Source organism: Bos mutus, chromosome 13, assembly GCF_027580195.1.
Source record: "Bos mutus isolate GX-2022 chromosome 13, NWIPB_WYAK_1.1, whole genome shotgun sequence".
In the NCBI taxonomy this organism is placed as follows: domain Eukaryota; kingdom Metazoa; phylum Chordata; class Mammalia; order Artiodactyla; family Bovidae; genus Bos; species Bos mutus.
This window is the reverse complement of record NC_091629.1, coordinates 51925577-51953109: the sequence shown is the minus strand read 5'-3', so window position 1 is coordinate 51953109 and position 27533 is coordinate 51925577. Positions and strand designations below refer to the sequence as shown.

Below are 27533 nucleotides of genomic sequence, written 5' to 3'. Positions count from 1 at the left end.
AGATCAGCCTAAGCATTCTGTACATCTTCTTTCAGCCGTAAGAGTCTGTACACAGATGGTTACCCATTTCTTCATTATTGAATATTCACTGATCACCTACTAATTGGAAAGTGCCAAAACATGCAATAAACTGTGGAAAATTCTGAAAGAGATGGGAATACCAGTCCACCTGACCTGCCTCTTGAGAAACCTGTATGCAGTTCAGGAAGCAACAATTAGAACTGGACATGGAAAAACAGACTGGTTCTAAATAGGAAAAGGAGTACGTCAAGGCTGTATATTGTCACCCTGCTTATTTAACATATATGCAGAGTACATCATGAGAAACGCTAGGCTGGAGGAAGCACAAGCTGGAATCAAGATTGCTGGGAGAAATATCAATAACCTCAGATATGCAGATGACACCACCCTTATGACAGAAAGTGAAGAGCAACTAAAGAGCCTCCTGATGACAGTGAAAGTGGAGAGTGAAAAAGTTGGCTTAAAGCTCAACATTCAGAAAACTAAGAGCATGGCACCCGGTCCCATCACTTCATGGCAAATAGATGGGGAAACAGTGGAAATAGTGGCTGACTTTATTTTTCTGGGCTCCAAAATCACTGCAGATGGTGACTGCAGCCATGAAATTAAAAGACACTCTTTGGAAGGAAAGTTATGACCAACATAAACAGCATATTAAAAAGCAGAGACATTACTTTGTCAACAAAGGTCCGTCTAGTCAAGGCTATGGTTTTTCCAGTGGTCATGTATGGATGTGAGAGTTGGACTATAAAGAAAGCTGAAAAAAAAGAAAAAGGAAAGCTGAGCGCCAAAGAATTGATGTTTTTGAACTGTGGTGTTGAAGAAGACTTTTGAGACCCTTGGACTGCAAGGAGATCCAACCAGTCCATCCTAAAGGAGATCAGTCCTGGGTGAGCACTGGAAGGACTGATGTTGAAGTTGAAACTCCAATACTTTGGCCACCTGATGCAAAGAGCTGACTCATTTGAAAAGACCCTGATGCTGGGAAAGACTGAGGGGAGGAGGAGAAGGGGATGACAGAGGGTGAGATGGTTGGATAGCATCACCGACTCAATGGACATGGGTTTGGGTGGACTCCGGGAGTTGGTGATGGACAGGGAGGCCTGGCGTGCTGCGGTTCATGGGGTTGCAGAGAGTCGGACACGACTGAGCAACTGAACTGAACTGAAAAACTCGCTAAGACTGAAGATAGGAATAGTCACATCAATCACTCTATCAAAGCCTTTAATCCTTTTCTAAGAACCTCCCCAGCCATTGTCCCAGCCAAGTGTTTCCCTAAGTGTAGAAAGAGAACCCATTCCAAGGGAATTTACAAAAGTTCAGGACAAGATTTAATAAAACATGGACTCAAAGACAGCAAGCTACCTCCCTTTCACTTGTTTTTTAATAATCAATTTTCTCTTTAGAAGAAAGTTATCAGTTGGGTGCTAATAGATCTTTAACATTTTTATAACATGTCAGTTTCCCTTATAAACAAAGAGAAAGTCAGCCTCAGACTCATAGCCTTGGGCAAGCGAGAGTATTTACAATAGAATGTAATGACAGTGATTTTTTTCCCCTGTGGATCTGGTTTCACAGTTACTGTTTATTTATGGTGGTGATATAAAATTTCCTTTTTAAATAAATCTTCTTTATTTCCCTTGGAAATCCTGCAAGGGAGTAGCAAAGAAAAATTAAAGAATGATGGCATTTAATGCTGGCAAAAATTGTGATTGACGTTTGGGAATCCCTCACCTGGTCACTGATCCTCAATAACAACAATCTGACAAAAGAAGCCCTCTTAAGAGCTCATTATTTCAGCTGACAAATATTCACTGAACATCTGTCACATGCCAGACAGCTAGGGATACAGCAAGGTAAAGACAGGGATGGTCCCTGCCCATTGGATGGATGACAAAACAGAGGTACAAGGGAGTGGAGGACACATTCACAGGAAACAAAGACTGAGCAGTAACTTGAATCCTGAGCCCAACTCCCAGTATAGTGCTCCCTCCTTGAGCCCCAGGGTGGAGCGCCCCATGCAGACAGGAGACACTGCTATGCCTTCCCTGGCTTGGACAGTCTGCTTGAGTAAAGGAATTAAGGGCAGTTGCCCAGCCCCCTGGAGAAAGCTGAGGACAGTGCCTCCCAAGGGCCAAGAAAGGGGGTCAGGGCACACTTCTCTGACTTTGCTCTGTCAGCCCCCAACTGGCTCGCCCCTCTGGGTTCCCTGGAGCTGGGGCTCCAGGACAGCTCCCTCTTGACTGCTGGTTTTCAGGTGACCTAGTTTCCCCCAATAGACCCACACCTCCTCCCACCCCCGTCTAAGAAAACCCTGCTTGGTCTAATTAAAGAATTGCCATCAGTGCTGCTAACACAGCAGCCAGGCAGCCCCCAAGGCAGGGCACTGGCCTGGGTGCTGGGGCAGCCCGCAGAAGTACTGGCTCCTATGAGCTGTGGAATGGCCCCCTTGTGAGATCCAGTGTATCTGCCCATATTTCCAGAGATAGCGCTGGTTGGTGATGGGGACACAGCCCAAACTGCCAGGACGTGGGAGAAGTAATGGCCTCAACTCTAAGAGTAGGGGAGTTTTTATTTAACTTCTGACTGCAATTTCCAGCATGCAGGATTTTAGTTCCCCCACCAGGGATAGAACCTGGGTCCCCAACAGTGGAAGCATGGAGCCCTAACCACTGGACCGCCAGGGAATTCCAGCAATCCTCAACTCTTAAAGGGGATCCTCAAGAAGGAGCTCATTTGAAGGAAAACCAGCTCCGGAGACATATTGAGCCCAGAGTGTTGCAGGAGCAGCCAGATGGACCATCTTGCAGAGAACTGGGCACATGGGGACGCAAGGCAACCAAATGTCTGCGCTGAAGAGGCGGGTAGGGGAAGGGGTCCGCAGAGGCCAGGCTGGGTTAGGTCATCCAGGAAGTGTGTGCACTTTAAGAAGAGAAATCAGAAGTAAGGGGGAAATAAGGTAGGGCACTTAATTATTCCAACCAATAGCTGTGTGAGGTCTGGGTGGATGAGCCAAAACAGCCCTGGTGTGGGCAGCCCCAGGTCTTCAGGGCAAGGCCCTTCACTCTCAGTGAGCCCAGACAGACAACTAGAATGAGCCTCGATTCAGCCTCCGGTTGCCGTCTGACAAAGCTGAACTTGATACCTGTTGGTAAACGGCAATGTAGAGAAGCAAGGGCTGCGCTCCGGAGAGCTGAGCCTTGAGGGCAAATGCGAGGAAGCCTGTGGGGGGATTGGGGACCAGGTGGGGGTGCACCTCACTTCCCTCCTCCAAAGTGAAAAGAAGGCTATTACAGGAATGCTGTTTGGGGGATGATACGTCTCTGAAAAAACAAGAAGAGGAAGAAAGACATGGGCCCATCGAAAGGCTCGGTTTGGTAGTGCTTTCTGTAGTTCCCCCAGTATCACTCCATGCTGGGCCCTGATTAGCCACAGCCCATGAGCGATGGTTTAAGCTCAGCCAGAGTGATTGGCCAGGGGTAGGGACATGACCTAAGCTGGACCAATCAGAAGCTCTCTCTTCTCACCGCCCAAGAAGTGGAAGTGTGAACCCCCATTGCCGCTGTAAATCATCTTGCTCCCAGCCATGCAGGAAGCCGGCCTTTGGATAAAGCCAATACTTGGGAGTCAGAGGAGAGAAACAGGGTCCTTTAATTTAGGGACCTCTGGACTTTATCCCTGTTATTATTTAAGCCAATTGAATTGAATTTTGATATTTGTGGCCAAAAGCACCCTAACAGATATTAATGCTACTTTTAGGGATACACGAATGGGAGCCCCAGGAGGCGATGTTGCCTGAAGCAGGACAGTGGTCTCTTGCTGGGCTGTATCACCAGACACCTCCACTTCCCCTAAAAGGGCCGTTTATGGTCTTCTGACCCAAGCTGAGGACTGGCCTTGAAGAAGGGCTGGGGAAGGTCAACACCAGGTTCCCACAGCAGTCCACCCCGAGGTGGGACCCAGGCCTTGCGACGCCTCCAGCCGAGAGTAGCGGCTGCCTGACACAAATTTGGACTCGAGCCTAGAGCCTTGAGAAAAACAACACGAAGGAAGGTGAATTCAAATTGAAGAGACTTTAAAACATGAGTCAGACGGTGTCTCAAAGTTCACGCTGTTAGAAGAAAACGTTAAGGTTTTTTTTTTTTTCTTTCTTTCTTGTTCTTCAGCTATTCTTCTCCACACAATATTGGCAGCACCCTGGAGGAAGGCCGTGAGTGCTTGCGCCTCATGCTTCCTGTAGCACTGAGCACGAGGGAAAAAGGGAAACAAAACACTGCACCGGCTTTCCCTCCTCGGAGCTCACTTGGGACCCACTTTCGCTCCTAAAGGATACACACCCCCGCCCTCCCACAACACACTGCTTTGAATAATAGCGTCATTTCCTCTTTCCTGCCCACCCCCACCCCACCCCACCCCCAATATAAAAATGCTGTACGTGTGAGCAAAGAGACTTCTAGGGCCCTTGGTGCTCCAAATATCTGAATTAGAAATTATTAGCCTTGTCCTCCCCACCAACCCCATTCTCGTGGGATTCTGCAGACTGTTTTACTCCTGCTGTCATGAACCTTCTAGATTGCGGGCACAGTCTCCTAGACAGACATTCCAATTTAAAAACCTGTTGTAGGACTTGGGTCTTCAAGGGTCTGTTCCTTAACTCTGCCTCTCCCAGCTGTACTCCTTCATTCAGAGCTGAGTGGTGATCCTGGGCTTGGCCTTCATTTGTCACTGTACTCTGAAGCCCATTTACTACAACCCGATTTGGCAAGACCTTGGAGGAAGAGTGGTTGGATGGCATTACCAACTCAATGGACATGAGTTTGAGTAAACTCCAGGAGTTGATGATGGACAGGGAGGCCTGGAGTGCTGCAGTCCATGGAGTCGCAAAGAGTCGGACATGACTGAGCGACTGAACTGAACTGGAGGAGAAGGATGGAGGAGAGGGCAAGATGGCAGAACTTGAAAACCACAAGTTCAACAAGAACAGAGTGCTGGATCAACTAAAGCACCTTGAGCTTTCAGGAAGAGAATCGTGTCCAGCATTGAGATAATAGCCCAGATGACCTCTATCTGAACTGGCTGGACCACACTGGGAATATAGGAGCAGGCCTTAATAAAAGCCATGAATGAAAGGATTAGCATTGTTCTCTAGAGGGCAGAGTTGTGATCATAGGCAAAGTGAAGAAGGATCACCCTGGAACTTCCCTAAAAGTCTAGTGGTTAAGACTCCATGCTTCTACTGCAGGAGGTACAGGTTCAATCCCTGGCTGGGGAACTAGAGATCCCATATGGGGAGTGACACAGCAAAAAAAAAAAGAAGGAAGAAGTAGGATCAGCCTGGAATGAGGAAAAACTGTCTCAACACCAGCAATTCAACAAAGTCCAGCCATGGTGTGATGCTGGGGTCCCTGCCACCGAGAACTCCAGTGGCCACTCGTGAGGCTGCTGAGAGAAAGTCCATATTGGGCTGGAGGGGGGACTGTGGGATCCAGTGAGCCCCAGTCCCAGCCTGGCAGAGAGATCATCTCTATTAGGAGGAAGACTCTATCATGTATATTTGCTGCCCACGAGCCTAGCTGGAAGAACCATTCCAAATAGATATTGATCGGTGATATTTTAGATTCTTTCTACCTGTGTAGGTGAGACAGCTGTCTCAGACTCAGCTCCAAGAAAACTTCAAAGGAAGCCACAGCTCAAATGGGCAAAGGAAAACCTGTGAACACACCCATCTTCCATGCCGAGCTTCTCCCCATGAATCTGAACCCACAGAGAGGCCCACATACGTATGGGTAAGAATGCCAGTGTGGGGGAGGCTGCAGGGGACAGAACAAAGGTGCCAAAGATGGGGCACATGCAAAGCTGACATGATGTCTACGAACACATTAGTCAGTCACAGTCACGGTGCTAAACCAGCCAGTCTTCTAAAGAAGCTTATGTAATAGCTAAGCACAGGGAAATGGGAGTCAAATTACACATACTGCTCCTCCAGGCTTGGGGGAGTGTGGTCCACCCCCTCCCTTGCAGAGAGATAAAAACTCCCTTTGCAGCTAGAAGGATCATTTTCCAAAGGAGGCCACCTGTGGCCACAGAATGCCCTCCTGGGTTACACATTTATTGAACAGCGGAGGGCTATTCACACTGGTTAAGCCTTGAGGAGCCTCTGCCACCTCTGCCTCCCTCTCTCAGCATGACATCCTTGGCCAAGCTTTCCTCTGTTGTGCCAGCTCTTAGGTTGGTGGTGGCTTCTTGGAGCACTTTGAGGGCAGAGGGTATGAGGCCACGTGTGATGACAGGAGGAATGAATGTGGTGATAGATTAGTAATGTCTGCCACAGATAAAGGAGTGGCTGTGTGGGTACTGAGCAGGCAGCTCTGTTTTACAGAGTGAGTGCCTACTTGGATTTCAACACTTGCCTTCATCCCATTGTTCAAAATCCTCTAGTCTTAAATACAAACATCTAGAGTGTTATCAGATTAAGTAGAAGGGCTCCTCAATATCAGTATATCATTCAACCAAGAACAAAAAATCACAATGGCCTCAAAGGTAGACAAGAGTCAAGATGAGCTTAGGTTCTAATAAGAATTTCTCCAATACCTTGTGCTAGGGGGTAAAATGAAGACCTGTCCTCGATGACTCCATCCCTTAAGTTGAATGGATCCTACTTCTAGGAAGCAGTATGCTGAGCCAACTCAAGCTAAGGATGGCAGCCCCTTTGGAACTGCTACCTCTCCCAATCCTATCCCAAAGATGAGCATCCCATCCTGTAACTGGATGGGGTCCACTCTTGAAGAGGGAGGGGCAGGGAGCACCATCAGCCAGGGATCACTCCTCCATCCTAAGCATCTTGGGCTTCACACCATTACCACCATGAAGGAGGAAGAAGGCTGTTGTCTGCTTCCTAACAAGGTCCCTTTCTCCTCTTCAGAAACCTCAAAGATATCCCTAGCAAGCTGTCGCCTTCCCTTTAGTCAATTAGAAAACAGCTGGGATAGGAATTTTAAAAGTTTTTCATATTGTTTGCTCACGGAGGTTTGGAGAATAATTCCAAGGAAACAAGGACAATGAAAAACAGAGAGTTGGACTCAAAGGAGAAAGTCCTACCCTGGAGGAAGAAACAATGAGAAGGAAAAGAGAGCCATGCAGACAATGGACACCAATTAACTGCACAGTAAGTGCGGGAACTGGGATCCAAACCCAGGCCTGTCCGATTCTATTGTCTAGGTACCTAAAAGAACAAGGAAGGACTTCCCCTGTGGCCCAGTGGTTAAGAATCTGCCTTCCAGTGCAGGGCACATGAGTTTGATCCCTGGTCAGGGAACTAAGATCCCACATGCCACAGGGCAACTAAGCCTACAGGCCACAGCCAGTGAGCCCATGTGCTCTAGAGCCCTTGAGCCGCAACTGGAGAAAGTCCATGTACCACAACAAAGACCCAGCCTGGCCAAAAAGAATCACAACTGCTTTTAAACAACTTCCTCATGAAATGTAAGAAGATTTCAGGAAATCCAGGGTGTTGATGATTAAGGAGATAAGAGGACATTTCAACTAATAAACCAGATAGATCAACTGGTAGTAAAACAAATACTTGCTGAAATCAGTATAGAATTTAAAAAATGTGCTTAATGTAACTAAACATAAGCATCACAGAATGTATAAAATATGTAGATGAAATGAACCCAGAGATAAATAATGCAGGGTTATAATGGCAGCTTCTGTGCACAACGTATTTTTCCATGGGTCCAATTCGTTATATGTAACATCTCTTGGAGTCACTGCACCAACTCTGTAATGTGGGTCTTGTTCTCATTTCAAAGGGGAAAAAACTGAGACTCAGGTTAAGGAACCTGTAAGGAGTGCTATTTCAGTTGTTTATGGCTGGTATCTCTTCTGATTGATCAATCATATGCTATGATGGTTAAGTATTTTTTTTATCATCTCTCCTGCTTGAAAATAAAAGAGAAAATGTCAGACAGGAAAGATGGCCCACAAAAGCACGACTAAGAGCAAGAAAAGGAGTCCTTGCAGGAAAATAAATGAAATCTACGCAGAGTACAGATAATCGATTACAGTCATAACTTCCCTTACTGTTGGAGTTGTCATCACCTTTGGAGGCTTAGGCAGGAAATACATGTATCTCATCCCGAATTTCATAAAATCTGCCTTCCAAACCCTGTGAGCTCAGCCCCCTCTGACTAGTGTTCCCTTTCTTGGTGAGTACTTTCTCATTTTCACTTCACCCAACAGCTCCCAAACCAGATTCATAACAGCAACTGTCCTCTCTCCTCTGCTCTCTGTGAGATGAAACTGTCAGTAGAATAAATCAGGAAGTTTCCAGACACTCTGCATTTTGGTAAATGAAGTTTCTGTCCAGCATACAGGCTTTGAAGTCTCTCCGTATGGGATTTGTGACCTTGCAGGTCACCATGCAGAGAGAAGCAAGCTGTAGTTGACTGCCTTTACATTACTTTCATTCCTCCCCTCTTTGATCTCCAGCCAAAGTCCCTTCACTTTGATTCCCTCCTCTTGGCTCCTCTTGGGTGTGCAGAACTCCAAGCATATCTCTGCTTCCCCCTCTGACCAGCTTTATTTCTGTTTAAAATTCTCCATAAGCCATAGATTCAATCCCATGAAAGTGATATTACTCCCACAATTGAATGTATCTCCTCGTGTTGAAATCTCAGGTTCACTTTGTTAGCGACTGGGGTCTACTCTACACTCAGAGCCCTAATATTATTTCAACCCTCTCATCATGTTCTCCAGCAAATTACCAAACTCTCTCTATATATTTTGTGCTTAACTGTCATCAACAAGTAACCAATCTCAAGATTTTCTTCTAGTAATTTTCTCCTCTAATTCAATTCCACTTTTAATTTAAAGCTGCTTTCATTTAGCCAGTCAACAAACATTTATTGCCATCAACTATGTGCTAGTCAGAAAAGCAAGGGGTCCTAATGTTCCCTTAGTAAACAAAATTATTGATCAGAAAAGTTCTGCTCTAGTAAAAGCAGAGTAACTCTTATAGGATACATCCCCTCACATTTAACTATTGTGAACTCTATGCACCACACACACACTACCTATTGGAAGGCACTAGATAGTCAGTCCACGGGGTTGCAAAGAGTCAGACACGACTTAGCGACTGAACAACAGCAAGATTTATTCAGCCACAAGCAGATAGAAACTGAAAGGCAGTCAACACTTGATAGAAATTTGCACTAGGCAAATTCTGTGTTTTTGTAGCTTTTTACCCAAGAGCAGTCCCCACTCAGCGTTGTACATGGTGGCTACAACTTGGATGAAAACCTTTGCTCTTATTGTTTGAGGAATTAAAGGACAGAGTTCAGGTGACTACAGTTGAAAAGTGAGGAGAAAGCATCCCAGAAAAGAGTTCACAGATGGTAGCCCCAAATGCTGAGTATAAATTCTGTCCAAATCTCTCTGAATGATGCATGTGCAGGGCAGGTTCCAAGCCGCCCAACTAGGGCTATAAGAACTGAAGAAAGATTTCAGCTGCTGCCTACCCAGGGGAAATTGAATTTAAAGTTTGTCTGGTCAAGTCAGCTGACTGATTTTTTTTAAAGTCATCACTAGGACTTCCTTGGTGGTCCCATGGGTAAGACTCTTCGCTCCCATAGCAGGGGGCTCAGGTTCCATCCCTGGCCGGGGAACTAGACCCCACAGCATGTCACAACAGAGATCCTGAGAACTGCAACTAAGACCCAGTTCAGCCAAAAAAATAAATGAATAGTCATTACTGTTCTGAGAAATATAATAGAACCTCGAGTCTCTTAAGTCTGACTCATAATATTCAAGATGTAACCTAAAATTCCTAGAAAAAATTTTTTCAGCAAACAGGAAATGGACTTCCCTGGTGGTCCAGGATTAAGGCTTTGTGCTTCCACTGTCGGGAGTGCAGGTTTGATCCCTGGTCAAGGAACTAAGATCCCACATGCCCTTGTGCAGTCAGATTAAAAAAAAAGCACACAGGAAAATATGACTCAAACTCAAGAGGAAAGGCAATCAATAGAGATCTACTTCAGGATGATCCTTTATTTCCTTTAAGGGTATAAAGGAAAATATGCTAGTAATAAATGAGCAAATATGAAATAGGAACTGCAAAACAGAAAGCACAAAAAGAGATGCAAAGCTATTAATCAGATCAGCTAAATCCACACCAACACCTTCCTCTGCATCCATGTGAGTCATGCTTTTCATCAGGGCCAGTTACATAGTTCTAATATCAACTTCAGTGACTTTTTTTTTTCTGGAGCACCTTCCCAGCGCCAGGTCTTGGGCAAGCTTTGGAGAGCAAAAATATAACATAACATCCTAAACCCTAAAAAAAAAAAACAACAAACCCTGATCCTGAAGAGCAGATATTTTCATCTGACGACATCTGTATAGACTACTCGTCACTTCTCATGGCCTCCTTATCTTTCAGGCCTTAAATTGGAAGAAGAGATTGAAGTCCTGCCATGGGCTCTTTCCAGCCTCCAGATCACTCCATCAGGAACCATTTGCCCATATAAAGCACACAGGAATGAAGCACAGGCTGTCAGGTTTAATACACCTCTACGTTCTTCCGTCACAAAAGCGTCCTCCCCTACTGATTAGACAGATCAGGTCTATAAAAAACTCTGGGTGTGGACGTCAAAGAGGGGCCATGGGGAGGCACTTGCCATTATAACATCTCTTCATACAGCTCCATTAATTCGTGTTCTGCTTTTTCAAAACCTGTTAGGAAAGAGGGTCTCAAACTTGGCTACATGTTGGAATTACCTGGAAATGTTGGGAAATTATATTAAGATCCAGAGCAAGACTACTATATATCCACCAGAATGGCCTTTTTTTAAAAAGACAGAAAATACCAGTCGTTGGCAAGAATTCTTATAAACTGATCAGAAATATAAATTGGTACAGCCACTTAAAAAACTGCTCAAGCAGTATCTTCTACAGTTGAACATATGATGGCCTATACGCCAGCAATTTCATTTGTAGGAATATACTCAACAGAAATTTCTGTATACATTCACCAAAACACATTTATAAGAATGTTAACAGCACTATTTGTATAATAATCTCAAAGTACAAACTATTCAAAATGTCCACCAACTTGAGTCTGGAAAAAAAACTTATGGTGTACTCACAGTGGAACATAGTCCAGAAGCCCGGATGAGTAATACACAATTACACACCACAATCTGGATTTCTCACACTGTTAACCAAAATAAGCCAAACACAAAAATGCATACTATATGATTCCATTTATGTAAAGTTCAACAGGCAAAAAGAATCTATGTTATTATCAATCAAAGTCACGGTTTTGGGGTAGGAGTGACTGGGAAGGCACATAAGAAAGGCTTTTAGAACAATGGTAATATTCTGGTTGGTTTGTTTTGGCCACACCATGCAGCATGTGGGATCTTAGTTCCCCGACCAGGGATCAAACCCATGCCCCCTGCAATGGAACCTCAGGGTTTTAACCACTGAACCGGCAGGGAACTACTAATATAGGGAAGTCCTACATTGTATGGGTTACCTGGGCATGTTCAATCTGTGAAAATTCATTCACTTAGAATATGTGTGTGAGTGAAATGAAAGTCGCTCAGTCATGTCCAACTCTTTGCAACCCCCCCATACAGTCCATAGAATTCTCCAGCCCAGAATACTGAGTGGGTAGCTGTGCCCTTCTCCAAGGGATCTTCCCAACCCAGGGATCGAACCCAGGTCTCCCACATTGCAGGCAGATTCTTTACTAGCTGAGCCACAAGGAAAGCCCTAGGATATGTGCACTTTCCTGTATCTGCTTTACCTTAACAAAATATTACAATTTAAAAAATACAGGGTCCCATCTCAAGAGATTCTAATTTACTTGCAGCCCGGCTTTGAAAAAAATTTTTCTCCAAACTTTAAACTTTTTATTTTGCATTGGGATAGAGCAGATGAACAATGCTGTGGTAGCTTCAGGTGAACAGCGAAAAGACTCAGCCATACACACACATCAGGCCTTGAAATTTTTAAAAAGCTCCCCAGGTGTGTCTAATGTGCATCCAAGAACCACTGTGTTAGAACCTGGCAACCCTCTTCACTGTTTATTTCTTGGAGCAGAAAGTGCTGCTGGTTCTCCAGAAAGTTTAAAGCAGTGTGGTTTCTGTAGAAGACTAGTAGCTCCAGAGGAGGTTAATAGATATTACATGGAAAAAGAGTTCTGTGGTGAAATAAACAATTTTTAAAATTTTAATGATTAACTTTCATTGAACACTTACTACATTCCTAGAACTAGGCTAAATGCTTTATCTACATTATCTCATTTAAGACCACAACAAGTCTGTGAGAAAGGTACTATTAATCCTCATTTTAAAGAAGAGTTAAACTAAAGTTCAGTGTGGTTAAGTAATTACCCAAGGTCACACAGCCAGTAGAATTGATGCTTTTGAACTGTGGTGTTGGAGAGGACTCTTGAGAGTCCCTTGGACTGCAAGGAGATCCAACCAGTCCATCCTAAAGGAGATCAGTCCTGGGTGTTCATTCAAAGGGCTGATGTTGAAGCTGAAACTCCAATACTTTGGCCACCTGATGCGAAGGGCTGACTCATTGGAAAAGACCCCGATGCTGGGAAAGATTGAGGGCAGGAGGAGAAGGGGATGACAGAGGATGAGATGGCTGGATGGCATCACCGACTCAATGGACATGAGTTTGGGTAGACTCTGGGAGTTGGTGATGGACGGGGAGGCCTGGCGTGCTGCAGTTCGTGGGGTCGCAAAGAGTCGGACACGACTGAGTGACTGAACTGAACTGAACTGGATACAGCCAGTACGAGACAGCCGTGTGCCCGCGTGCATGCTTAGTCACTTCAGTTGTGCCCAACTCTTTGTGACCCCATAGACTGTAGCCCGCCAGGCATCTCTGTCCACGGGATTCTCCAGACAAGAATACTGGAGTGGGTTGCCATTTCTTCCTCCAGAGGATCTTCCCGACCCAGGGATTGAACTCGAATCTCTTATGTCTGCTGCACTGACAGGCGGGTTCTTTACCACTAGTCATCTGGGAAGCCCGTACAAGGCAGGATTAGGATTTAAATTCACGTTGGCCTTGACACTGAAGCCCATGCACTGAATCACTGCCCTGATTTGCCTCTCCAGGCAGCACTTGTCCGCAGGACTTAATGGAGCTTTCACTTGGCTAATGTGAGCTGTGGGTTGCCAAGACAGGAATGTCGGAGGCAGCATTTCCCCAAATGATCTCCTTGCCTCCATCTCTTACCTTCCAACCCACAAGCTACACCACCGGTAGAGTTTTCATTCTGCACTCAAGTCTGATCCGGTATTTCCCTTATAGGGAAGCTTTTTTTTTTTTTTTTGGCCACACCACATTGCATGCAGGTTCTTCCCTTACCGGGATCAAACCCACACCCCTTGCAGTGGAAGCAGGGAGTCTTAACCACTGGACTGCCAGGAAATTCCTGTAGGGAAGCATTTAACACTTCTGCACTGCCTAAAGAGTCAAGTCTAAATTTCTTAGCCTCACAGTCCAGACCATCCAGTATCTGGCCTTGACATGCTTAGTTTTATCTCTGGCCATCCTAACCTCCCTCCCCACCCTCAGTCCACTAAACACTCAATTTTCTGGCTATACTTAATAGGTCTGATGGATTCACATCCCTGCAATGGTACCCACCATTAGCTGAAACTCCACTATGTGTCAGATACTCCTCATAAATTAACTCCCACAGGGAGCCTTTAAAAACAGGTCTGGAGACCTCCCTGGTGGTCTAGTGGCTAAGATTCTCTGTGCTCCCGATGCGGAGGCCCCGGGTTCAATCCCTGGTCAGAGAACTAGGTCCCACATGCTGCAACCAGGAGTTTGAGTGCCACAACTAAATATCCTGTGTGCTGAAATGAAGTTTGAAGACCCCACGTGCTGCAACTAAGACCTGGCACAGCCAAATAAATTTTTTTTTCATGTCAAAAAATAAAGATAAAAACAGGTCTCATTATCCCCAGCAGATAGATTAGGAAAAGGGAGGTTCATCTTGCCATGCCCAAAGTCATACCTAGTGAGTAGCGAAACTAAGATTTGAACACAGATTTAGATTTCTCTTCTATGAAGCTATGGAGTTTTCACTCCTCCACATTCACCACCTGTCCTTCATTCATACTGTTCTGTGCGGTGTTGATACCCTTCTTTCTCTCCACCTGGCAAGCTCGTCCTGTTCTTTAAGAGCTAGCCCAAGTGCTGTAATGATAGTATTTATCATCTCTTAAATGCTTTTCAGGCGCCGTGCTCAGCACTTGACTTGCCTTGTCTCATTTACACAATATTGTCTCCATGCTCCTTTTATTCCCTCTGAATTGCTCTTTATCTGCCTTGTGGCAAATGGGTTTCTCTCTCCTCTAGTTCCAAAGAGTCTGACCGCATCTCTACTGTGGCTCTCAACTGTGTGTGCGTGCTAAGTCGCTTCAGTCATGTCCAACTCTTTGCAACCCCATGGACCACTGGCTGTAATTGTTAATTTCATATCTGCATCTTCCACTGGACTAGACGCTCTCAAAAGACAAGAAATATGTTATTCACCTTTCCATCCCACCCTAGGGCAGGGGTCTCCAACCCCCAGGCCCATGGACCAATAGCAGTCTGTGGCCTGTTAGGAACCAGGCCACATAGCAGGAGGTAAGCGGTGGGTGAAAGAGGGCAGCTTCTTCATCTGTATTTATGGCCACTCCCCATCGTTTGCATTATAGTCTGGATCTCAGGAAAACAAGCTTAGGGCTCCCACTGATTCTGCGTTATGGTGAGCTGTAAAATTATTTCATTGTATATCACATTATATAATCACAATAATAGAAATAAAGTGCACAATAATGTAATGTGCCAAAACCATCCCCCCACCCCCCACCCTCCAGCCCATGGAAAAACTGTCTTCCACAGAACTCGTCTCTGGTGCCAAAAAGGTCAGGGACTGCACCTTAGAGTCACCCAGCATGCAATAGACATTCAATAAATAGGAGCGTGTAGACAGAAGGGTGGGAGATGAAGAGACTAAAATTCACGGACATTATTCCATCAGTTGTATCATTGGGAGTGGTCCTCTGGCTTGGAACCACAGCTCTAGCATCAAACCAGACTAAATAGACCTGGCCGCTGGGGAAAGATAGGGGCCAGACCCAAGATGTGCCTTACCTGGCCCCTGCCTTGCCATCCATAAAAGGTGACCTCGGACTACCTCTGCTCCACAGTCTCTTTTCAACTCTGCACACTGTACAGTTGGCTTTATAGATTCCGGCTTAGAAGTTTTGCTGTAAAATGGTGGTGAGCTCCATTCCACAGCACTGTTTCAGATATTCTCAACTGCTCCTTGCCATGGCCTATGCTGTTCTTAAGATCTCCTAGTGGATGAAGAGCTATCCGTGACAGGTGGCCCAAAGAAAATGTATAGCTAAGGCGTGGCTCCCCACAGGTGGGAAGATCATGTGGTCATAACTCTTTCTAAATGGATCTATTCTTTTTGAGTAGGAGGCCCTTTTATAGGACAGAGACATCTTTGATGCTCACTCATTCATTCAACACCCATTCTGTGCATGCAGTCTACAACGGGTGCATTCAAAGCACACCTCCTTGTAACCCCTGGGGTAACTGCCAACTCATGCCACCCACATCCAACCCCACTGGGCTCCAAGGCTGTGGATTTTTAAAGCCAGGCTTCTGTACCTTTGTTCTCACTCTTTCTGGACTAACATACACACTTTCCCAGGTAACAGTGAGCAATAATCAGCACCAGCTGCAAACTCAGCTGGGTTTCTGCACAGCCTCCCTCAAACATTAGTAAACATGGAAACCACCAAAAAGTCAATTTCAAAATTACTTTATCCCTTCCTAGCTGCCTACCTCTGCTGCTGCCACCAGGAGGGCTAAGATACATGGTTTTTCTGCTTTACCAAGTCATTTTCTTTTGAGGATGTCAAGTATCGCCCCTCCCACTGGGGCACAATGTATGCTGTATTTTACACATTCATTTGTAATATTCATGAAGTCTGTCAAAGAGAACTTCACTTATGCATTTCTCTAGCACAGCTGGAACCACACCTCTGTTCTCATTTGTCCATGTGTCTGCTTCCTTCAGGAGATGGGGAGGAACTTGTTTAAGTTCATTTTTTATCTCTAATTTCAAGCATCAGGCCAGGTAAAATGCAGTTCTTGAATATTTAACAATATGTAGCCACAGTCTAAATGATCATAAAATCTAAAGTACTGTGAAACTTGACTCAGAAACACTCTATTTTATTCCTATCTGACTGGAAAAAAATTGAATGTACTCAATACTCAATGTTAGAGAAACGCCTGGGGGAAAGAAGCATTCACACACATGGTCTAGGGAATAAAAACTGGTTTGCAGGACTTCCCTGCGGTCCAGTGGTTAAGACTGAGCTTTCAGAGTGGGGAATGGGGGCGGGCGGGGGGATTCAATCCCTGATCAGGGAACAAAGGTCCCACATGCCCTCTGGCTCGTCCAAAAGAAAAAAGACAAAACTGGTTTGGCCTCTTGGGAGGACAATTTGACAATGTCATAGTTCAAACTGCAGGGAATTTTCCTTACAGGTAAAATCACCCAAGTGTACGAAGATACACACTGTATAAGCAAGGATGTCATAGCATCATAATGTGTAGCAGGGGGGAAAAAAAAACGGAAATAATCTTCACCACCAGCCAGGGACTAGAAAACAAATTATGGTAAATTTTTATCATGGGAATATTGTGTAGCTTTTAGGACTGAGGCATACCTACACGTGTCGACATGTGCTAAGATAAATTAGCTGAAAAGGGAAGTTTTGGGAAAGGGTTGTATAGATGTGTTAACAACAAAAGAGGATAGGATATACATAAATGCATGTGGATTTGTACATGCCTAAGAAATTTATGGAAAGACATAAAACATTCAGTGATTTCTTCCAGGAAAAAAGAAATGTGTGGATGATCATTGGGAAAATTTCCCTTTCCATTTTCCACATTTCTGTACTGCTTGAATTTTAATAATGAGTTTCTCTTTATTTTTATAATTAAAAAGCATAAAGTAAGCAACAAGAAAACAAAAGCTTGATTTCCTATGTAAAAAAAAAAAGAAGAAAATAAATGAAATTCTGGAGAAACTCTTCCCTGTTTTTTTATTTTAATTTGGCTGCATCAGGTCTTAGCTACACATGCAGGATCTTTATTTTCAGCATTTGGGATCTAGTTCCCTGACCAGGGATTGAACCCAGGCTCCCTGCATCAGGTGGAGAAGGAAATGGCAACCCAGCATTCTTGCCTGGGAAATGCCATGGACAGAAGAGCCTGGCGGGCTACAGTCTATGGGGTCGCAAGAGTCGGGCATGGCTGAGCAACTAAACCACCACCCTGCATTGGGAGCACGGAGTCTTGGCCACTGGACCACCAAGGAAATCCCCTTCTCTGTTTCTTTGTAAGATAGTAAGCAATGACTCTAAAGAGTTTGCTCTCTGCCCAGTTCACGGGGGAGAAGGTGATAGCTACAGAGTTCCAGAAAGGAAGCTGGGGACAGAGAAAGTCACCAAAGAAGAGCCAAGCGCCCTGAAGAAAGTAAGTGTGAGAATATGTGCCTTTTTCTTGCTCTTGGATGACAGGAAATAAAGCCTGCTCTGATTGAGACTCTAAAATGTTCTGGGAGCTAAGAAATTCTGAGAACTCACCAGGTTGGCATGGACACGGGGCCTGCAATCAGCGCCAAGAAGCAAAGGCTAGGAATGCCTCGGTAAGTAATAGACATAAGTAACCAGGGTGAACAAAACGACAGACCGAGCACCAGGGACGTAAGTGACACAGGGCTCCGCTCACCTGTCCCTTCTGAATAGACTCCCAGAGGCTGACTGCATGGATACTAAGGTAATAATTATTGTTAGTATGTATCCAGTACACCCCATGTGCCAAACACAGGTTAAATAATCATATCATCTCATACTATTATTATTCCTATTTTACACATGGGGAAACTGAGGCTCAGCAAAGTTAGCAAATAACTTCTCAAGGACACATTAAGTGGGAGAGGGAAGGATCCAACCCAGGTCTGACCCCAGAGCTAGCCAAAGTCACTGCCAGCCTTTCCTCCATCTGAGGAAGAACTGGAGAAAGGCACTCCTTCAGGGCAGGGACAGCTGATGAAGTGCAACTGCATTTTTGCCCAGAGTCAGAGAGCATCATGATTCAGTGCAAGGACTTAGAAGCAAGACAGCCTGGATTCAAATCTTAACTCCACCACTGACTGGCTGTGTGACCTGGGGCAAATCATGGAACCTCTCTGTGCCTCACTTTCCTCAGCAGTAAAATCAGGGTCATAGTAAGGCCACCTCTTAAGAGTTGCTAGGAGGACTAAAAGTTAAACAGTGCTTGGCTCATAAGATAAGAACTAGATGTTAACCATTATTATTAATATTAAGAAAAAGGGACTTTCCAGGTGGTATAATGGATAAGAATTCACCTGACAATTCAGGGGAAACAGGTTCATTCCCTGGTCCAGGAAGATTCCACATACTGTGCGGCAACTAAGCCTGTGCACCAGAACTACTGAAGCCCACGCTCTAGAGCCCACGATCCACAAGAAAAGCCACCGCAATGAGAAGCCCGTGCACTGCAATGAAGAGTAGCCTCCACTCGCCACAATTAGAGAAAGCCCAAGAGCAGCAACGAAGACTCAGTGCAACCAAAAAAGAAATAAATAAGGGAAAAAAGAAAAAAGGTGCCCTTCCTCCCAGGCAGATGCAACCCCGCAGGGTTACAAAGCTTGGCAAGTGGAGCAGGCTAGCTTTTGGCCCCTCTATCAGCCGGGTGCCATCAGGCAGTCCACAGCTCTACAACCCTACACTCGGCCTCCTGAGCAGTGAACTTCCACATGCTGCCAGCTCTTCCTCTTGGCTTCCTTCCCCTCTGCCAACCTGGCTGTGAATCTGGCTGGCACACTTTTGAAAAATACAGACTCCCAGGGCCCCACCATGGCGGGTTCTGACGCAGGTAGGCTGGTCTAGGGCCCAGGGATCTGTGTGTTTAACAAGCCCCAGGTGACCAGGGGACCCAAGACACTGTGTCCCCCCGACACATGTTTCTGGAAGCACCAGAAGCCCCTCGCACCTGTTCTAGGTGTTTCCATGGCTCCTTGGGAGCAAGCAGCCTTTCCTTCATGCTTGGTCCCAGGTCTGAGCACAGAGAAGGGGCACAGTAAGTCTGTTCTCCTGCAAGCCAGCCCACAGAGCAGATGGCTGTGCGAGCAGGCATGACAGGCCGAATTTGCTGGAGTGGGTGACACCGGGGACCCCTCAGCTATAGACCCTTGCTCCCCAAAGTGCAGTTCACAGACCAGCAGCACATGACTCCTTCTGAAACGTTATTCTAAATGCAGATGTCCAGGCCCCAGACCTAAGGAATCAGATTCTGCCTCTTACAGAAACCCGCAAGCAAATCTGAGGCATATGCTTGAGACCCCTTCCCCCATCAGAATGAGTTCTAATCCACGTGCAGCTCTAACCTGTCCAAAAACCCTTTGGGGCCAGTCTCTTCCTTCAGACTCCCAGGGAGGCCCAGAAAAACAGCGTGGTCCTTTTAATGGCCCTGATGTAGCAGCCAACCTAGGGCTCATGGTGAACCTTCCTTTTGATGAATTATTTATTTCAAAGTCCATGTGAAAATAAACCTTCCCAATAAATTGAAAAAAAAAAGACAATTCTGGCCTCTGTAATTCTGGGGCATAAAACATTCCCGTCTTTTGTACAGAGTTGTGACCCCTACTTCCCTAGCCAAAGCCATCCAAAGACATCAAATGCCCAAAGAAAACAAGCCGTGTCTTCCTGTTGGCCAAGCTTCAAGTTATCAGGCAGATTTCACACTGGAGCTTGACCTCATTAATCCAAGGCCTATCACATTGCTGTAAATGTCAGTGGAAAAACAGCCATTCAGTGGTTTCCTTCATTCCACCAGAAAGGGAAAAAAACAGGAAGCTGACAGCAGCTGCACCCCAGCTTGGCAAATCCCAGGGGCCCCTCTGAGAGGGTGTTCCTTGTGAGTACCTACCTTCCCCTGCCCCAGCCTGCTTGTCCAGATAAAGGGCGGACCTGTGTCTATGTGAGCAAAGTGCAGCCATGATCATAGAACAATTCAGATAATTCGGGCCCCCAAGTGCCTCCTTGGCGGACGGGCGGGAAGGAAAATAGCTTTGGTCTGAATTTCTTTGGCCTGAATGACCAACGTTCATCGCTCAAGTTCATCTGCATCTCTCTCCTGTTCATTCAAAATGTCCCACAAGCCAAACCTCCTGGACTCCAAGAGACATGAGGCCTTCCAAGTCCTCATTCATCCCTTTAATGCTTACTGTCTCCTGTGTGCCCGCTGTCATGCTGGGCAATTGGGGACACAGGGCTGACTGAATGAGACACAGTCACTGACCTGAGGGGCCTCATGGCCAGTAGAAGCCTTCTCAAATCTGGCACTGTTGACATTTGGAGTTGGACAACTCCTTGTTGAGGGGGACTGCCCTGGGCACTGCAGGGTATCTCGCTACATCCCTGGCCTCAACCTGCTAGATGCCAGTAGATCCCTGCCCCTTCTGCACTTTCCCACTTGTGACAACCAAAAATGCCTCCAGACATTGCCAAATGTCCCCTGGAGAGCCAAGCTGCCCCCAGGCCGAGAACCACTGACCTCGTGGGAGAGATAGAGTAAAAGAATAATGACCACAAATAGCCATACAATCACAGTTATGTTAAGCACCATGGAGGAAAATTTTATGGACGTTACATCAATATATCTATGATGTGGAAGTCAATTTTATGTTGGGTTACAAATCTTTATCACAACCCTGAATTATACACACACACACATACATGCATGTATGATCTGTATTTCTGGATGAAGAAACTGAAGTGCAAAGAAGTGAAAAAATTGGCCGAGGCCCAAAAACCAGTGAAAGGCAAAAGCAGGATTTGAACCTTGGCCTTGAACTTTGCCTCCTGTGGAAAAGAAAATTCGAGCCTTTGTTTTGATGTCTTCTGTAAACAGGCAGGGTGTATGGTCACGTGATGCTCTAACCCCCCATCCTAAAAGACTCATTCCTTCCTGGGGTCACCGTGGAGCTCAGTCACCACCTGCTGCATCAATCAAGCTGCAAACTGCCTGCGTCAAGGCACATTTGTGGGACACTAGCGGGCCAGGAAGGTCGCCTTGAATTCTGAGACATCCAAGAATAGCTCCCCATCACCAAGCGCCTGCACTCAGGAACTTCCCAAAAGTCAAGGCCAGGAGAGACTAGGGTAGTCGCCAGATACCTGGAGCACACCCCACTGTGACCCATCACTAAGGTGCCTGCAGTCTAGCATCCAGGGGTGCATGGTGAAAGAAGCCAGACATTCTGCAGGCAGCATTACCAAGAGCATGCATGAGGTGGTACACATAAGCACAGAGCAACTTCAGAGACCTCTAGACATGAGTTCTCACCATTTATAAGCCCTTTAGCAAATCACCTCACTCTCTATGCCTCAATTTTCCCTTCTGCACAGTGGGGATAAATGCATCTACTTCAGTAAGTCTGTATGAGGATTCGATGGCAATACAAGCAAAGACCTTGGACAGTGACCAACATCCGGAAAAGCACTTAGTCCCCTCTTATGGTCAATAAGGGAGCGAGATGGTGGCGCTTCCTCCACCCACACCCCCTTCCTCCAAATGAGAAACGTCCCAGGGTGAGAGACACGGGTGCACAAGTAGCAAAAACATCTCAGGAAGAAGGAGGGAACGTCTGTGCTTTCCGGGTAGAAGGAAGAGGAAAGGACAGTTAACGTATCCGCAAACGTGCACAGGCCAGCCATTCCTCCCTTGCAGCAGTAAATTCTAGACTGGATTCAGATGGCTCCATAAGCTGTAGGAGGCCTGCTTTGGGTGAACAAGCATTTAATCATTCGGGACCCCTTAGCAGAACGGCCTCTTGTTCCCTGACCTCGCCTCCATCATGCCCTACAGTGATGGCTTTCCAGCTGTTAACTCTGACCACTGCTCTCTAAGACACCAAACACTTTTTAAGCCTCTATGTCTTTGCATACGCTGTTTTCTCAGCTCAGGCTGCTCACTCCCCTCCACCCCACCTTATTAGCTGCCACCTGGAAAACTGTGTCTGAAGGGCTCACATGTGCCCCAACAGCAAAATTTGCCCACCTGCTATTGATCACTGCAGACTAATAATAACAGCAGCCAGGGTTTCCCTGGTGGCTCAGTGGTAAAGGGTCTGCCTGCCAATGCGGAGGACACGGGTTAAATCCCCAGTCCAGAAAGATCCCACATGCCATAGGGCAACAAAGCCCATGTACCATAAGTACTGAGTCTGCGCTCTAAAGGCCGGGATCCGCAAACGCTGAGCCCAAGTGCTGCAACTACTGAAGCCCTTGTGACCTAGAACCCGTGCTCTACAACAAGAGGAGCCACTGAAATGAGAGGTTCGTGCACTGCAACTAGAGTAGCCCCCAGAGGAAAAAAAGTCCACAAAGCAACGAGGACCCAGCACAGCCAAATAAGTAAATAATAAAAAAATAGCAGCCAACATGTGCAAGCAGTGATTAATATCTAGAAGGCTCTGAACTGAGGTTTTTTACCCACATGGTTCCCTCTTTTCCTCACATCACCACTCAGAGGTAACACATCTGTCCATCACCAGCTGGCTGTGAGGTGGCAAACTCAGGAATGAAACCTGGGTTCGTTAGCTGAGGCCACCTGTTCATCCCTCCCTCTACTCTTCACTTCTCTTCTTGCCAGTGAAGCTGTGTTCTCACTATCACTTTTTTTGCCCGTAGATCGAGAAGCCTGAGAGCTGCTTTATTCATCTTGAAATCCCTCTCTAAGCACAATGGCTAAAAGGGAGTACACATCTGTTGAATGAATCAACAGACCCTGCAAAATGGCAGCCATAGGAGAAAGGCGAAATGACTTCCTAGAGACAGGCTGATGCTGGGCTTGGATTCCCAGAAATCAACCCCCTCCCACCCCCAGGCTTGAGGGGCTTTCCCTGTCCTGTTAGCTAGAGGCAGAGAGTTCTGACTTCCCCTGGACTGAGAAGGGGTGGCGAGGGGACCTATGAGACGACAGTGCAAAGGAGGAAATGGTGGTGGTGGTGATGATAATCATTTCCTGCATTCCTGCCCCTACCTGGTGTTGCACTAAGCACTTTCTATGCATCAAGGGCTCAGAGAATCCTCACAAACCCACAGAGGAGGCATTACTACCACTCCCACTTTACAGATGAGAAAACCAGGAGTCAGAGAGAGTAAATAATTTACCCAGGTCACAGAGCTTCTAGGTAGAGAGCTGTAATTTGAACTAGACCTATCTGACTCCCTTGCTCTTCCAACTTTGTGGCCTTCTGTAGGAGACAGGCTTGTCCTAGCCCTCCTGAAATTCCACTGTCTCGGGACTTTCCTGGTGGTCTGCTGCTGCTGCTAAGTCGTATCAGTCATGTCCGACTCTGTGCGACCCCACAGACGGCAGCCCACCAGGTTCCCCCATCCCTGGGATTCTCCAGGCAAGAATACTGGAGTGGGTTGCCATTTCCTTCTCCAATGCATGAAAGTGAAAAGTCAAAGTGAAGTCTCTCAGTCCATCCATGGGATTTTCCAGGCAAGAGTACTGGAGTGGGGTGCCATTGCCTTCTCCTTCCTGGTGGTCTAGTGGTTAAGAATCTGGCTGCCAATGCAGGGGACACGGGTTCGATCCCGGCATCTGGGACAATTCCACATCCTGCGGGGCAATGAAGCCTGTGTGCCACAACTACTGAAGCCCCCATGCCTAGAGCCTATGCTCTGCAACAAGAGAAGCCACCACAATGAGAAGCCCATGCACCACAATGAAGAGTAGCTCCCACTCGCCACAACTAGAGAAAGCCTGCACGTAGCAACGAACAGCCAGCACAACCAAAAAAATAAAATCTCAATGTCTAGGATGAACTCAGGATTAAAAAAAAGACCATCCCAGCCTCTGTTGGAAGAATACCACTTGGGACGCACTCTATACTGAGAGCTTCATGTCCCAGGCGCAGGTGGCATGGGAGTAGGAGTCATTAGATTGGCAGAAGGGTCAAACTTGGCTGAGGTTCCTGAAAGTCCAGACACCACCCAGGAATCCAGGTACTGCCTTCCGTGACCCACAAAAAGTCCAGGCTGGCCGCAGACTCCATTGATTAGAGAATGCTGACTCTGGGTATGGAGTGGGGTTTGAGAAGAACCTGGGGCCCCAGTTTCCAAAGAGAACAAAGATGCTCTGCAGAAGGTTACTGCCTTGGGGGAAAACCCACTTTCCTGCGTCAGCATCATCTTAGCCCTATGGCTCCAGCTCCCGAACTTAACAGGTGGATTAGAATTTAACCTCCGCTCCTGTGTCAGTTACCAAAGAGAACAAAGTCTGCGCGTGCACTGGACCTTGCCTGCCATGTCTCTCCAAGCCAGGGAAGATTCAGAGAGCACAGGGATTCGGGGAGCCCCAACCCAAAGCCTGGCAGATGGGTGGCACAGTGGGAGGAGACCAAAAGATGGGGGAGGAAGGATCAAGTGGTCTTCCTGAAGAAGACATTTCAGAGGCTGGGATGAGCTGGGACCAGGAGAGGGGTCAGGAAGGTTCCAGGGAGAGGGACACCGCTGGACAGACTCCAGTTCACAGGAAAGCACGAAGTTGAAGGTCCAAAATGGCCTGGTTGACATCTTGCCTCCGACATCCTGGTGACACGTGGGAGATGAGGGGCTGGGGAGGGGAGTTGTGTGGGAAGGCCCAGGAGCAGGCTGGGAGCTCAAAGGACTCACCAGCGCCCACCAGCCGCCTGCAAGCTGCCTCTTGATGACAAAGCTGAGGGAGGAAGATGTGGAAACTCCCCCAGTGCCTGCAGAACCACCCACCAGGGCTCCACTTCTGCTCCTGCCTAAAAGGAGACACGCCCCATTCCAAAGCTTTCTGAAAGGCCTGGGTATTAACCTCGGAGCAACCGGCTGCCAGGACCTCACACGGTCCTGCCCCCATCCTCCCACGGCCTGATTAGCCCCATCTCCTAGAGGCAACTGAGGCTCCCGGAGGCCAAGTGCCTTGCCCTCGGGAAGAAAGCGAGTCACTGGCTAAGCTAAGATGCTTATGACCAGCCTCTGAGGAGGCCTCCCACACAGAGGGTTTTTCTCCGGTGCTTCGCCAGCCACAGGAAATGGCAGGGCCCTCAGGGAAGTACCCGCGCCGGCCCAGGAGGCTAACGGCAGGCGCCTTCCCGGGAGAGCCCGGCGGGCAAGGGCGCCTGGTACCCCGGGGCCCCGGGCCCTCCACAGAGGGCGATTCAGAGGTGGCACCTGGTGCGCAGGGCCGCCGAGAGCGGGTGGGCGCTTCTGACAGCGAGAACAGCGGCCCATTATGTGGAATTCAATCACATGCGCGCGCAAGCAGCTCGGCTTTCGGTTCTGAGAAGCTCTTAAGGAGCCGCGTCTCTCTCTCCCTGGGTTTCTGAGATGCCCGGGAGCTCCGAGTCTGGGGCTTTCCGCACGGCCCTCCTGGGAGGGCCAGATTCAAAGCTCCAATTATCCGCGCGAGGCTGGGAACTGCATCATCAGCATCTCCCGCTAAGCCGGTCCGAACTGGAGGAGGTGGCGGGGGTGGGGAGTGGGGGTGGCTGGGGCGGGGGGTGGAGTCGGCCGGCTTCAGGGAAGGCAAATACCTCGCATCTCTAGCTGTCCACGCGGGACGGTCTGGGCAGCTCGGATGACCTTGGGGAGACCCCTCTGCGCGACCTCTCGGAGGAAGGCTGCACAGACTCAGTCCATCCTAGGCATTCGGGGGCGCTCCTGCGGCCGGAGTCGATGCGCGGGACTCAGGAGGAGAGGCGCGCTCCAGGCGCGGGGGACCCAGCCGCGGGCGCACGGCGGCCCTTCGGGGAGATAGGGAACAACCACGCTGGGGTCTCCCCCGGGGCCGCGGGGCGCTGTCAGCCGGATCCCGCGGGGGGCGGGTCTGCATGCGGGGGCGCCTGCCCTCGGGACCTTTCCCGCCCAGGCAGGGAGCGCTCCCGGCGCCCTGCCACCGCCTGCGGGGACCGAGTGCCGCCACGCGAGGGGGCGGCGCCCCCATGCCAGCCCCGAGGCTGGGAGCCCGGACTGTCTGCTGCCGGTTGGGGCTTCTTCTGCCCAGCATTGCGCCCCTTAGGCAGAAGGCGGCCCAAGAGCCCAGAATCCGCCAAGATGCCCCCTGCCCGCCCCAAGATCCGGCTACGGGGACACCAGCCAGCAACCTGCCAGTGCGCCCCGTACCCTGGCCTCGTCTCTGGCGCGCAAGACCCAGGAGAACGCCCCCATCCCAGCCCAACTCCCCAGCCCTGCTCGCCTGGTACCCGCCTTTCCAGTCTCCCTCCAGCCCCCCCAGTTATCTCCTGCCGCCGGCCCTTCGCCAAAGCTCCACACACACCCCCAGTCAGACCCTCAGAAGCTGGGTCCACCTCCCCGCCGCGATCCTCATCCCCTGCCTGGTCAAGCCGCAGAGCGCAGGGCAGCCGGCGATGCCGCCGGGAAACTCACCCGCTCTCCCGAGCCCTGCCCCGGGCGGCTCCCGGCCCTGGCTCGGTCCTTCCGTCCCCGAGCCGCAGCTGCCGGTGCGGCGACAGAAGCCAGCTCTGCACGGCCGCGGGCCTCCGCGCCGCCCCTCGGCTCCTCCCCCGAGGCGGGGCCTGAGCTCGCGGGAAGGGGGTGGGCATGCTCTCGACTAGACCTGGACGGCGCGGGAGCTCCCGGCGAGGGTCCCCTATCCCCCTCCACCACCACCTTTGAGCAGCTAGAAATTGAAGGCAGGTGAGACGCGACCAGGGTTCGGAAAAGAGTTTTCCTTACGGTCTTCCTCCCACCCTTCAACATCACCGCTTTGGAAAGGGGGAAGCCCAGGACGGTATTCTTGCTCCCATTTGATGGAAGGGCATCACGAAGCCCAGAGAGCTGCAGTAAACCACCCAAAGTCACACAGCATTAAAACCAGGGCCAGCGGTTCATGTCTCCTCCTACCTTGAAGCCTGAATCAGAAGGCTTCCTAGGACGTCAAGGAGCCCAGCCAGGGTTTGCCCTGGGGACAGGTCTGTGGGAGCCGGTCCCCTAGCTGAGGGGTAGGAGACGAGAGCCAGACTAGTGGGAACATGGGGGGCCGTGGCCTGCGACGTAGAATCGCATCATTTCCTCTTTCTGGGAGGGACCGAGGTGTAGAGGAGGAGGAAGGAAGTGGTTGTACCTCCACTGACGTCTGCCCCTGTTTGGGAGGTGCAGGATCTAGAAAGGGGCTGCCTTCCTGAGATCTAACGCTTAAAATAGAAAGTAAAACACAAACTGTGGCCCCTGTCATCTAACCCAATCCTTTTTCCTGGGCTGAAGGCCCCTGCACTCAGCACCATCTTTTCTCTATAGGACAATGGATTGAGAAGACCCTTCTCTCCACCCCACCCCAGGAAGAGGAGAGAAAGTTAACAAAGGGGAAAC

General features: G+C 48.3%; 1 protein-coding gene across 3 annotated transcripts in view; it reads right to left on the bottom strand.

Annotated features, from left to right (window-relative positions):
- The window catches only part of PPP1R16B (protein phosphatase 1 regulatory subunit 16B), a 108117-nt gene extending 80914 nt beyond the window's left edge, over positions 1-27203 (bottom strand). Inside the window, exon 1 of one of the 3 annotated variants that reach the window (XM_070381728.1) lies at positions 27069-27203. The gene's annotated coding sequence lies outside the window, so the exon portion shown is untranslated. Of the gene's footprint in view, positions 1-25738; positions 25938-26591; positions 26741-27068 lie in introns of those variants that run through there. The other 2 variants (XM_005895982.3, XM_070381729.1) reach the window with 2 other exon arrangements.
- Between the last annotated feature and the right edge of the window lie 330 nt (positions 27204-27533).